This window comes from Podarcis bocagei (genome assembly GCF_964188305.1).
Source record: "Podarcis bocagei genome assembly, chromosome: 6".
In the NCBI taxonomy this organism is placed as follows: Eukaryota; Metazoa; Chordata; class Lepidosauria; order Squamata; family Lacertidae; genus Podarcis; species Podarcis bocagei.
In genome coordinates, this window is record NC_138130.1 from 77,785,410 (window position 1) to 77,799,154 (window position 13,745).

Sequence of the window (13,745 nt, forward strand, 5' to 3'; positions counted from 1 at the left end):
CAAACTCGGGGGACAGCGGCAGGGGTGCAGCGCACCTTTGCCGCTGTCCCCCGACTTGGCTAGAAGGCTGGCGGGGGGAGAAGCCTGCTCCTCCCCGTCGCCAGCCCCGCAAACTCGGGAGACAGCGGGAGAGGCGCAGCGCGCCTTTGCCGCTGTCCCCCGACTTGTCTAGAAGGCTGGCGGGGGGAGAAGCCTGCTCCTCCCCGTCGCCAGCCCCGCAAACTCGGGGGACAGCGGCATGGGCGCAGCGCGCCTTTGCCGCTGTCCCCCGACTTGTCTAGAAGGCTGGCGGGGGGAGAAGCCTGCTCCTCCCCGTCGCCAGCCCCGCAAACTCGGGAGACAGCGGGAGAGGCGCAGCGCGCCTTTGCCGCTGTCCCCCGACTTGTCTAGAAGGCTGGCGGGGGGAGAAGCCTGCTCCTCCCCGTCGCCAGCCCCACAAACTCGGGGGACAGCGGCAGGGGCGCAGCGCGCCTTTGCCGCTGTCCCCCGACTTGTCTAGAAGGCTGGCGGGGGGAGAAGCCTGCTCCTCCCCGTCGCCAGCCCCGCAAACTCGGGAGACAGCGGGAGAGGCGCAGCACGCCTTTGCCGCTGTCCCCCGACTTGGCTAGAAGGCTGGCGGGGGGAGAAGCCTGCTCCTCCCCGTCGCCAGCCCCGCAAACTCGGGGGACAGCGGCAGGGGCGCAGCGCGCCTTTGCCGCTGTCCCCCGACTTGGTTAGAAGGCTGGGGGGGGAGCCTGGTTTTGCGGGAGGCGGGGGAATCCCCCGCCTCCCAGGAAAGCCAGGAGAAGCCGTGCAGCCCTTTTAAAAGGCGCGTGGCTTCTGCCGGTTTTGCGGGAGGCGGGGGAATCCCCCCGCCTCCCAGGAAAGCCAGGAGAAGCCGTGCAGCCCTTTTAAAAGGCGCGCGGCTTCTGCCGGTTTTGCGGGAGGTGGGGGAATCCCCCGCCTCCCAGGAAAGCCAGGAGAAGCCGTGATCTCTTTAAAGGGTTTGCACGGCTTCTGCGGGCTTTGGGGAGAGGTGAGGGAATCCCCCCACCTCCCAGTAAAGCCAGGAAAGCCCTGTGCAGCCCCTCCGCCAAGGAGAGGCTGCACGGGGCTAAAGGGGAAGCCAAAACAGCGAGCGGGATCCCTCCCGCTCGCTGCCTTGGCTTGATCCATAGCTGCACGCAACCCCTCCGGCAGGGAGAGGTTGTGTGCAGCCTGTACGCTGCTCTTTGGGGCTGCGGGGGGGGAAAAGATTTTTTTTCTTGAATTCCCCCCCTAAAAACTGGGTGCGCCCTATGGTCCGGTGCGCCCTATGGTGCGAAAAATACGGTACTCCAGTTCAGATAGTCCTTTAGCAAGCAGCCAACCATGATTTGTCTGCAGTCCCCTGATACCATCCGATAAAAAAAACAATGCTAAATTGTGTTGGAATACATTGGCCTATAAGGGTGTTATCTTCTTTTCTTTTTCAAGATGACTCTGCTACCATCGTCATTTCAGGCACCATTATAATCTGACTAATAAATAGCATTGTTATTTATAACCTTTGGGGCATTTCAGATTAATATTTCAATTTATAACGACACCAGATTAAAAGCGACTCATTCCCTGCGAGATACAGAACAGATGATGCTGAAGGCTTGTAGTTAGGTCACAGTGGACATACTCTTCCTTTTCTGCAAGATCGTAAATGAGATAAACATTTACAAGTGAGAAGGCATATTAGAGATCCGGTTACGAGGCTGGAGTTTGCTTTTGATGAGGGAGGCTGAAATTTAATGAGGTATTACAGAAGCAGGAAGCTTTTTAAAAATAAAATAAAATAAAATGCCATGGACGACCCATGTAAGCAAGCTTGGGGATTAAAGTGTGAGAACAGTTTAAAATGTGTCTAGCTCTACAAGGTTCAGGTGTAAATGAAAATCAACCCCACAAATTTATAACTTGGATTGGATGTAGGTGAGAAAGCTGGCAAGAGTGAATCTAGAAAAGATGTGAGGAAGAAGAAGAAGAGTTTGGATTTGATATCCCGCTTTATCACTACCCTACGGAGTCTCAAAGTGACTAACATTCTCCTTTCCCTTCCTCTCCCATAACAAACACTCTGTGAGGTGAGTGAGGCTGAGAAACTTCAAAGAAGTGTGACTAGCCCAAGGTCACCCAGTAGCTGCATGTTCACCAGATTACAAGACTACCGCTCTTAACCACTACACTACAGCGGCTTTGGTCCTCTAGATGTTGCTGAACTACAACTTCCAACAGCTCCAGAAAGCATGTGAATGCCAGGGGATGATGGGAAATGTAGTTCCGCAATGTTTGGAGGGCCCAATATTCCCCATGCCTGCTCTAGGAAAGTTGGAATAGGGATAGAAAACATAGTGTCCTCTGTTGGCTGTGGACCCTGTTGATCCTGGTCCATCTAGTCCTGTCCTGGATGGGGTTACACCTTAAGAAACAAGTTGTGATAGCCTGGGTGTGCTAGTCCCGGGGGGAGGTTACCGTGAGGCGTGGTCAGAGTCCGGTCCTGGGTCAAGGGTCTGGAGACAGTCCACAAAGGGCGAAGCAGGATCCGAAGCCTGCAGGTGCTCCACTCTCAGCCCCGGCAGAGGAAGCTGAGGTTGCCTCTGGGTCCGGTAACCCTCCAGCCTCTCCTGAGCTGCAGAGCCTCAGGGCAGAGAGGCGGAGGGAACTAAGTCCCTGCAGGAGGAGTGCTCGCCTCCAGGCCAGGAGAGGCGAGTCACCAGAGGATCGGGGCTGCCCTATGCCTCGAGGCAGATAAAAGTCAGTCAGCCCCAGTCCCTAGTTGCAGGAGCAACATTGTTGGTTGCTAGTTCCTACCTGAGCGCCTGACCCTCCCTGGCTCCCTGCTTGCAAACCTGTTCCTGACTTCACCCGGCTCCCTGCCCTGCACCCAGCTTCAGCTACTACAGACTGCCTCCACGGTGCACCTTTGACCATGGACCGGACTTGGACATTGCCTCTCGGGTAACCCATGGGACCAGCAAACAAGTGTACAATTTGAGAGTGTTACTGGAGCCAGTGCTGCTTCTGAATATCCATGTTGAAGTGGTGGCCAGGAAACCCCTTCATCCGGCAAGCATTTTATCTGATTATTTATTTAGAAATTCAAATCCCACCTTAACAGCAATGGGGAGAAAAGCCCTTCAGGTCAGCTTACATTTTTTTTAAAAAAATGCAAGCAGCAATAAAAAGCAAGGGAAAAGATTAAAAAGTGGCTGACTCCTCCACAGTATCCCTGATATCAGGCCTCAAGTGCAATTTAGTACCAGGGACATGCTAACACTCCACTGATCAAAATGCCCAAGGAAATACTGAGATAGGGAATGAAATCAAGAAGGAATCCAAAAAAGAGAAAGTTGCAGTAATAGGTGACTTCATTTGCCATCACATAACTTGGTACATGTGTGTTCAAGTCACAACAAGGTAAAATTTCAGCCCCTCCAAGGTAAAAGGTAAAGGACCCCTGGACAGTTAAGTCCAATCAAAGGTGACTATGGGGTGCGGTGCTCATCTTGCTTCAGGCCGAGGGAGTCAGCGTCTGTCCACAGACAGCTTTTTGGGTCATGTGGCCAGCATGACTAAACCGCTTCTGGTACAACGGAACACTGTGACAGAAACCAGAGTGCACAGAAACACCATTTATCTTCCCACCACAGCAGTACCTATTTATCTACTTGCACTGGTGTGCTTTCGAACCACCCATACCACCCATTCAGACTGAGAGCGATGCTTTCTGTTTGATCCTGAATTGGCTTCATGACATAATCACACAGTCAAATCTCACTAGCCTCACACAACTGATACCCTCATTCTGAACTGATTTTTGTCATAGCTGTGTAGCTGAGTGTGACTGGCTGTTTTGACATCAAGATGTTGACTACATGATTCTAATTGGTTATTGTCAGGGAACTGCCATCGGAACAGGGAAGGAAGGTAGAGGGGCCGCTGGGATACAGGGATCCTCCGAAAGTCTTGTGAAGCAGTTCCTCTTCCTGCGGTGGGGAAAGCCATGCCTCCAGTGGGGAAAAGGGAAAGGGATCAGGGGGTGCTGGTGGGAGCCCCAGCACCGCTCCTTGCCAAGCCAGCCAGGAGGGAAGCACGCCTCTTCCATTGCCCACCTTGCGAAGAGGGATAAAGCGCAAAGAAGGAAGCAAAAGGCTGGGGGTGACGAAGTTCTTATGTTGGGGACAAAACCGGAAAAAGCCACTCCCAGATTCTGCTAGCGATTGAGGCAGACATGAACTTTGGGATTCTGCACTGCAAATAGTTTTTGCACCAAATAAAACCTGTAAAAGACAGGTCGGAGTCCTACCTGGTTATTCGCAAGCAACCACCATTGCCATCTGACAGCTATGTTCATGTCATGAGGAAGAACAAAGTTCAAAAATGGTTATTGGTTTGAAAAGTAGACTGGAAAAATGGAAATAATGTGGGCTATGGAAACTGTTCACAGAAACTGACCCTGAGAGCTAAACTTTCATGTTGAAAAGGCTCTCATATGAAAATTCAGTGGAGCCCTTGTTTGTGTGGATGTATATGTGTGTGTAAAATGGTCAATGTCTGGGGCAACATCCCAAATCCAGCACATTTGTAAAATTGAGATTAGATATACCATTACAATCCAAGTTGTGATAGACTTTTAAGATTCTTTCCCTGTTAAAGTGAGTATTTTGCTAGTCTCAAGGTCAAGAATAGGAATTATTATGAAGAGTTTCTGAGCTGCAGCTCCTTCCTCTTTTGGTTGGTGAGCAGAGGGTCAAGAAAATATCTTGGATATTTGTTAGAGAAAACAGATTTCAAAGCACCTGTAGGCTTATTAACACTTTTTTTAAAAAAAATAATCTTAAACTTTCATTAGTGAGAAAGAAAGAAAGCTCTATTAATAGACCAAGCAAATTGATGCTTTAAATAGCACTGATTATTCTATGAAAGTGATGGGCTTTTTTTTTTTTTTAAGAAGACCATAATGCTTAACTTGATTTAAAGAAATCATGTTGTATGTGGACCATTTGCAACTTACATCAATCCTGCATTTACCTTTGGATATACTTGGGTGTGGCTGCTAGGAATCATACCTGAAAAACAATCCTGCAATAAAGAAAGCAATATTAAGATTGGTTACCATGCTTGAGACTTGAAGTGGTTGAAAATATATAAACGATATGAACACTAGCAACATTTTGGGGCAATTTGGCACACTAGGAAACACTTAAAGAACTAGAGGGTGTCTTAAGCATCAAAGAACACTTGGGCAATTAAGTACATTGAAGAAATGGAAGCACTTCAGACAACTGAAATCACTTTCAGCTGTTGAGATAAGCAACTGAAAACAATGCCTTTGTGGGCATACACAACTTGCAGAAAGAATACACTTTTCAGGAGGTAAAAGTTTATATATGAGCATAAATGCAAAACACGGCATAGGAATATTCTAGTTCTTTCCAACAGCCAAAGTACACAATTTAACTTGCTAATGTTCATCTGTTGAAAAGGAGCAAAAAAGCATGGTGAGTTCCAACATAATAAGTTGCTGTTTGATACTGAACAACACATGAAGATTTGCAAGTGTAAAGTGTAAAACCAAGTATAAAACACTGCAGGAAGGTTATTCATTTCCTACACACATGCACACAAATCTCCTTTACCCTAATAATTGCAGAAACCACAGTAAGCAAGGTTTGCTGATTTGGAGACTTCAATGACTTTATGACATAGCAACAGTTAACAGACCAATCCCCCTCACCTCCCCACATCTATTTGCATGATTATCTAAAATTGGGCCATAACAGGGGGTTATAGGTGAGTCCAACAGAAGAGGAAGGGGAAGGAAGTAGGGATGAGAGGTAAAATCACGGGGAAGCAACTAGTAGAGGTAAGGGGGCCAAGAGTCAGAGATTCAGGAAAAGGATGGTTTCCGACAACAAAGTAAAGAAGTAGTAAAATAATGATAATAAAGAGCACTGAGGTGGCAAGTAAGAAGCACCACAATAGCACAAGATAAATGGCAAAACATGCTGGGTGAGGTGCTTTTATTGAACAGGATGTTAAAATGAACAACACAATCAATGGTGTAATATTTAATTCAATTCAGGCCTATGTACTCTCTCTATTTCATGCTGTCATGAACATTTTCATTTGCAATAGGATCATATGTTGTACCTGTGCACAGCTATCAAGGGGCTTTTGCTTCACAGGGACAGAACATCTGGGCATCTGGGATTCTGACACTGCAGGGTAAAGTACCTACGGAAAAATGTCAGAATAAGACTTTAGGGTAGTTTGGGGGACCTACCCCAATATGGAAGGGTGATTTGGGTTTTGTTTGTTTATTTCTCACATAAATTGTATCGTATCCAGATGGCTATATCAAAGTGACTGACAGCCATATAACTATATAAAACATTCAGGTAAAAGCAGGCAAACATGTAAACTTTTAACATCCAAGGTGTATAGTACATGGAAAGCACATGGAGTCTCTTACAACACTCTGAAAGGCTGGGTTCCTAGTAAAAGCCAGCCAAACCTCAGTGGTATGCGGAACCACAATAAGTTCCCCATCAGAGGATCTCTTCTGCATGCCTTGGTAGATTCCAGGCTGGACTTCTGGAATATACAGCATTTGAAGGGGCTATCAAACGCTGTCTAAAAGCAGCAGTTCATTCGGATTGCATTCCAGGCAATTTTCAGTCAGGAATAAGATACATGCAGCATATTTCACCCATGCTGAAGGAACTGTCCTGTGCAATTAAAGTGCAATTTAAAGTGTTGGTCTCGACACTTATATTCCTAAATGTTCTGGGCGCAGTGTAGCTAGATGACACTCACCACGGGCAAAGGTCATCTTTTGCATCCCACCTTTAAAGTTTGGTAAGATGGCTGCTACATCTGGAAGACAACAGGTTCTCCATCTCCAGTGCAACCTCTGCAGACATCCCCTTTCACTACTCCACAGCCCTGACACTTTACACACCATGTAGGCAATCACAGCCACCGGCAGCACATTGCTTCTATGCTCTTCATGTGGAAAAGGCACCATTTTGGAGCTGTCTCAAAGTACCCAAATCAAATAATTTTCTCAATAATTAAGAGTTCAGAAGAAGGATTATGAACACCTCCTCATTTTTTCTATCCCTCAATTTCTCTCTGAATGAGAACAAAAACAAGTGCTAAAATAACTCAAGAAATGACCTTTGTAGTCATAGAAACTTTGTGAGAACCAACTGCTGGATCTCTGCTTAATCTTGGCTACCTGCATTTCCCCAGGACTCCTACTTTGTCTCAGGATTTGAAAATTGTTCAGAGCCTGCAGTGTTGACAGAAAACCAGCCAGAGAGGCTTCACTCTTTGAACAGGGCTGCTCCCCCCCCATAGAGAGTCACTCAAAGGGAGTCCTGATATTTAGGATATTGATTTCGACACAACATGAAGAAAATGTAGTCATTCAAGTCACTTTGAATGCTGTCAGCAGGTATTCTTCAGAGTCAGCTACATTCTTGAACTGATCCCATTGACTTCTGTAGGCCATCCTCAAAGTCCTCTGGCCTTTCTTCCATCTTCTGCAGATCCTTAATTATTCCTAAGAGTGTTACAAGAGTGAAGGTACAGATAACTGAGGAATTCAGTTTCTACAAATTCCTATGCAAACTGGCCTGATCCGTTCTCCCTGGACTAATGGTTGGATTGGAACCTAATAATCCTTTGGATTTCACACGTCTGCAAGTTTGCAGTAAGTTATTGGCTCAAGAAATGACCCTGAAATGTGTAGTGTTGTGAGTTTTTTTTTGGGGGGGGGGTTAGTCTGTAGGATGCTTGAGTCCCTTCTAATTCCTGGGGGCCTGCGATGGTTAAAATCTAAGAGAGTCTTCCGTTGCTGTACTAGTTAGGCAAGTCTTGGTGAGTTAATGGTCCTAAGTATTGTTGTTCCTATAACAAAGGGGAGCAAATGGGTGGGCCCACTCCCTTGCCTGGCTGGTAGTGAGAAAGACAGAAAACCAGAGAACTGAGTTATTGAGTAAGAAGCAGGCAAAAGCCAGAGAGAGAGAGAGAGAGAGAGAGAGAGAGAGAGAGAGCCATGCTTGATATCTGCCTGATTCCAAGGCTGTGGCTTTTGTGAGAAGCAAGACCTTTTGGAGTGTTAATGCTGTGAACCCCTCTATCTTAGTCTCAGGTTGTATATATGTGTACATAAAGCATATATGATAATGATACTACTACAGTCTCCACTGCCCCTCATTCCAAGGAAACCAAACTGCAGATAAGCGTCTGGAACCCCTAGAATCTCGTACCACTCAGAGATTGGGGTGGTGTGCAATAGTATTTCATGATGAAATGCATTAATATGTGTGTAAACAGAGGTTGAAATATGTTTTAAAGATCATAATTCTGGAATGTAGTTAGAAATTAATTTCCATCCAGATTTCTGTTTAGAAATTGCAGAATGATGCAGAAATGAGATGAAACAGATTTATGAACGGACGTATGTGTAACTGGCATGGAGCAGAAAGAGACTGATCTGTCCATCCCTAGATGAGGCTGTTGAAATTGTACTTATCTTTAGATTATTTCCTTAGCCCTCTTCTTAAATAATGACAAACCAAAGGGATTCTAGATTCCACTGTTATCCTCTTCACTTTGCAAAGAAATCAAATCCTGCCAGCCATCTTTCACTTTTACCTGCTTGGTGGGTTCTTAGAAAACCTGCCTGCCCTACCAACAAAATTCAAATGCTGTAGGATACTGGGGGGGGGGAGGGACTGAATTGAAACTAATTTATTTTTTAAAAAGGAATATGGGACCACTATATTCCTGGTTAGATAGGGCAGGGTGCAGGGAGATATCTGTCAATGAGGAGACAATGGCAAATGGAAAGAAATGTAAACTGCTCTTTGCTGTTATGCCTTTATCTGTCCATACATCCATCAATCAATCCACATCACCTTCCCCTGCTCTGCTTCCCTTTCCAGCATGGCTGCTGAATTAATGTTTCATGCCTGTTTCAAAGGCTTGTGAGTAATGAGACTTTGTTGGCATATATATGCAGTGTAAACTGTACACAAAAGCAACCACCCACAAGAACAATCACCTCTCTTCTCTCACTGTCAGAAACATAGCAACCGGTGTCCATGGCTTCTGCACACAGCTTTGGTTTGCATGTAATTAGCAGAGATGCATCTTAAAAGTATTTCAATCTCCAAAACACCATTGAAGGTGTGCTTTAAGAAATGGCTGGACAGAAATGGCCGTCAGCTTCCCAACCTCCTCCCCACACAGCCACATATTGGTACTGGATGCCATATGGTAAATTATAGTGCCAGGATCTGGCTGCCATTTTCCCTCTTTCTTCTACTCCACTAACAGGAAAATCTTACAATAGAACATCCTGTGTTTCAAATTGCTTTGTTTTAGACTAGTTACCCAGTTAAATAAAGTGTATTAACTGTAGGAGTTCTAGTCAATCTACTGAGTTTCAGACAATTAATCAATCAATTAACCAATTAAATCTGAATACTTTTAAACTGGTGGGGGAAACACAATAATTGTGATGGGAAAATCATATGCTCCTAAATGATACAGACTTTTGTCACAATAAGAATCATCTTAGAATCTCACTTACAGGGGGGAGTGTCTTTTGTTGGGGTTTGTCATCAGGAATTTTTATTAAGTGTGTGTGTGTGTGTGTGTGTGTGTGTGTGTGTGTGTGTGTGTAACATACGGATTGATATCTGTTTCTGAATAAACTTCTATAGTCGGTTAAAATGGTTTGAAGTCAATGAGTTGACTAAACATTTGCAGCCCTGATTTCTTTCAAATAGAAAAGTAGTTAGACCTTTACATTCCCTCTTTTGTGATAATGAAAGTGCAAGGACATCAGACTGGCCGACAAAACTCCCCCTGCCTTGACTTCCCCCTTTATTTATGACTTGGCACTAGATTGGTCTATCAGCGGCTGTTAGTCCTGACAGTTAAATGCAACCTCCATATTAAGAGGGAAGCAATGCATTTTTTATTACTAGTTGCAGGGGCGGGGGATGACTGTTTTCACTTGCTCTGTTGGTGAACTTTCCAAGGGCAGCTAGTTGGTCACTGTGGGTGATAGGTTGGTCCTTGGTCAAATCCAGCCTAGGTAATTTTTACATCTCCATTTCACTAGCCACACACTTTCCCCTCTCCTTGTCTAGGCTGCACACACTGGGTAGCGTGTAGGTCTTTCTTGTCCTGCATGGGGGACAAAACTAGATAATGGCTTGTCTGCCCTTTTCAGCTCTGTGATTTTATGAACCTAGTACCTAAGTTAATTACAGATTAATAATAATGCAGTCTAGTGGCTAATCACCCTTGTACAGAATGTCCAGCAACAGCTATAAATAGCTTGATGGCAAAATGCACTCATTCCTCCCCCATACCTCCCCCTAGCTAATTATGTTGCCCAAAATCACCATGTAAAAACTTGCTAAGGGGTGTTGGGTGTTGGATCTTGCTAGCGTTAAACACTGTGTCCTATTTCCATTATTGCTGCAGTTTGGCTGCTGTCAAAAAGGGCTCTTCGTGGTATTGTGGTTAAGGAGGGTAGCTATGGAGTTATCATGGAAGAACAGGGGGCGCGAATTAAACAGGCAGTGTTTTGATAAACTCTCTCCTGCCCACATTCTCCTGACATTCTGATCCTGTAAGAAAGAAAACAAACATGCAGCATTTTCAGTCATATTATCATCTCATTTGCTGTCTGATCTGAAACCAGCCTGCCATGTGGTTGATCAAAGGAGAATGCAAGGAGGAGGTTTGCTGGCTAACCCCTCCCTTCCCAATTCAAGTGAATACATCTCCTTCTGTTTTTGTTTTAATAAAGTCTGAATCTTCCCCCTTCCTTGCTTGCATACTATCTCTCATGTTACCTCCCTTGCTTTTCCTTTCATGCTTCTCAGATGCCTGTTTTTGTGTGGTCTAGCCTTTGTTTTGCCAAATGTCATGTGCTCATCAAAAGTTCTTGTCCCCCAGTTATACCCTCACTTGACCCCCTACCTTTCCTCCACTGTATTTCCTTTGTTGTCTTGCCTGATTTCCCCCCTAGTGCTTTTTGTACTTGGATAATGAATATCCTGTAGCCTTATTCAGGTGGTCATTGTCCCACAAAGGGCAAGGTAGATAGAGCAGGTCTGCACCAAGTACCCACACTAACATGACACCTACAGCAGAAAGGTCTTCATTTTACAGCTGTACCCAATGAAGGCTTGGTTCCTGCAGATGAACCTGTTCTGCACATGAAGAGCCATTCTCCACATTCGGTCCTCCTCCTCCTATGTTGCCCGACATGATACCCTGGTCTCTTTTAGGAGGAAGGGTGAGATATTACATAAATAGATAAATGGGAGCAATTACTACCAAAACAGGACTTGAATGTGCTTGTTGTTGGTGCACACATGGAGAGAAAGCTAGGGGGCTCTTAATGTATGGTTACCAGATGTCCTTGTTTCCTGGGGACAGTCCCCACATTTACAAATCTGTTCCTGGACAAAATCCGTCCCCAGAATGTCCCCGGATTTCATTTAATATCCCCAGATTTATATTTTAAGTGTAGATTTATTAGTAGGGAATGAATGTTGTGTGATTGGTTCAATGGCACAAGACACATCATATGGGGATTCTGGCGAGGCAAAATGGCGGGCGCCACTGCAGCGAGCAGCTCCTGAAGCCAGCTAGAGCCAACTGCGCTACCAGGCTGGCTCCGGGCTGCCGCCACCACTGCCGAGGGGGAACTGGGGACGCCCGACGTATCAACTGGGGGAACCACTGACTGACTCCCCGACCCAAATCGAGCCAGGAGTGAGAGTGCCCAGCCACCCACCCACCCAGCGGCGCTCCAGGGACAGTAAAACCCCGGAGCTGACACAGGGGGAGGAGGGGAGGAGAAGGAAGAAAGAGGAAGAAAGAAGAAGGAGAGAAAAAGAGGGGAGCCCCGACCTTGCACCACTGCTGCCAGTGCTGCTGAGGAGGAGAGGGAGGAGAGCACCGGGAGGGCAAGGACACGTGGCTGAGCCCAAGCCCGACCCGAGCCTACCTCCATGGTGGCTAGCACTCCAAGAGAGCAAGCCAGGGCTGAGAGGAAGGTCATGCAACAGAGGAGACCACAGAAGAGAAGATATTACCGGTACTTCTTTTTTTTAAATAAAAAAACAAAAACAAAAAACCTTTTTGTTTATTAACTTTTTTCCTCTCTTTTCAGAAAAAAAAGTGTTCCCAGATTCTTTGAAAAAAAATCTGGTAACCTTCTCTTAATGAAATCCAGAAGTCCCATCTCTGACTCCTCCCAATTTTGGCCAAATCTTACCCATCTCCTTCTTAAAAACAGTAGCTATGCTGGAAATCACAAAAGGTAAGGGTGCCTTCCAGACACAGACCCGCCTAACCCCTCTGCACCCCCTGTACTTCAACCATGGAACAGGGTTACCTCTGAGTGGACAAAGCGATGCAGAGGAGGAGACCTAAGTGCCAACCTTGGCCAGACATGCATTTTTTTTATTTTTTTATTTATATAAAAATATTTATATACTGCTAATTCATTTTTTCCCAATCAGCACTCACAACTGTACATAACTGTCAGGGAACTGCCATCGGAGCCAGAGGGAGAGGAAGGGCTCCAGAGGGATTCCGGAGAGAGTCCCAGGAGGGAGAGAAGCAGCACATCTTCTGGGGAAGGAAATCAGCGTAGCACCAGTGGAAAAGGGGGGCAGATGGGGGAATCAGCGAGGTGGCTCCATGACTCCTCGCCGGGGACCAGCGGGGAGAGCATGGGTCCTCCGCTGCCCACACCCTCCCTGCGCAGAAGGCTTCCTCGCAGGGAGACTAGGCGGAGACTAGGCGTCAAAGAGCTTCTTTGCTGGAAGAAGTTCAAGAAACGCCTACTGACGGATTCAGCCAGCGATTGAGACAGCCACGGGCGAGTGGCTGTCCAGACAGAAAGGGTTCACTCAGGCAACCCAGTCAGGTGTGGCGCCGATTTACGCACGAGCAACCCCTAGAACCATTACAGCAATCCGTCAGTCCCTGACGTTGCTTGTGCGCAGCCCCGGAGAGACAGCACAATGAGCCAAACAGGAACAGTCGGAGAGACGGAGCAACCAGCTGCGGTGCGGAGTCTGGTCGAGAGGAACCGAGACTTGGAGACGCACGTAGCTATCCTGACGGCGCGGCTGGAGGAAAGACGGGCTCAGGATGCACAGGTCAGAGCCACCCCCATCGCAAGGAAGGTACCAGGGCTGGTACACAAATTTGGTGGAAAGCCCCAAGACTACAATGCTTTCCGCACGGAAGTGCAGTACGCTTTGGAGCTGCAGAAAAATGACTTTGCTGATGACGGGGAGAGGGTGGCTTACATTGTGGGGCATCTGCAGGATGGGGCGCGCGAATGGATCAGGCCCCTAATGGCGACACAAAATGATGCCTTGAAGGACCTTAAGAAATTCCTTCAGGGAATGGACATGATGTTCTCCAGTGAGGTGGAGCAAAGCGTGACACGGTGGGAACTGATGGGGTGCAAGCAGGGGAGCCAGTCCGTCAGAAGCTACTGGTCACGTTTTGCGATGTTAGTACACCGGCTCGGGTGGGATCTGGACTCTGAACCGATAGAAATGTTGTTTGAGGCGGGTCTGTCCCCTGAAATGAAAGACGAGTTGTCCCGAGCCCCCCCCCCCCGGCCACGGTTGATGGATGAGCTCACAAAGGCTGTGCTCGCGATAGGCGTACGC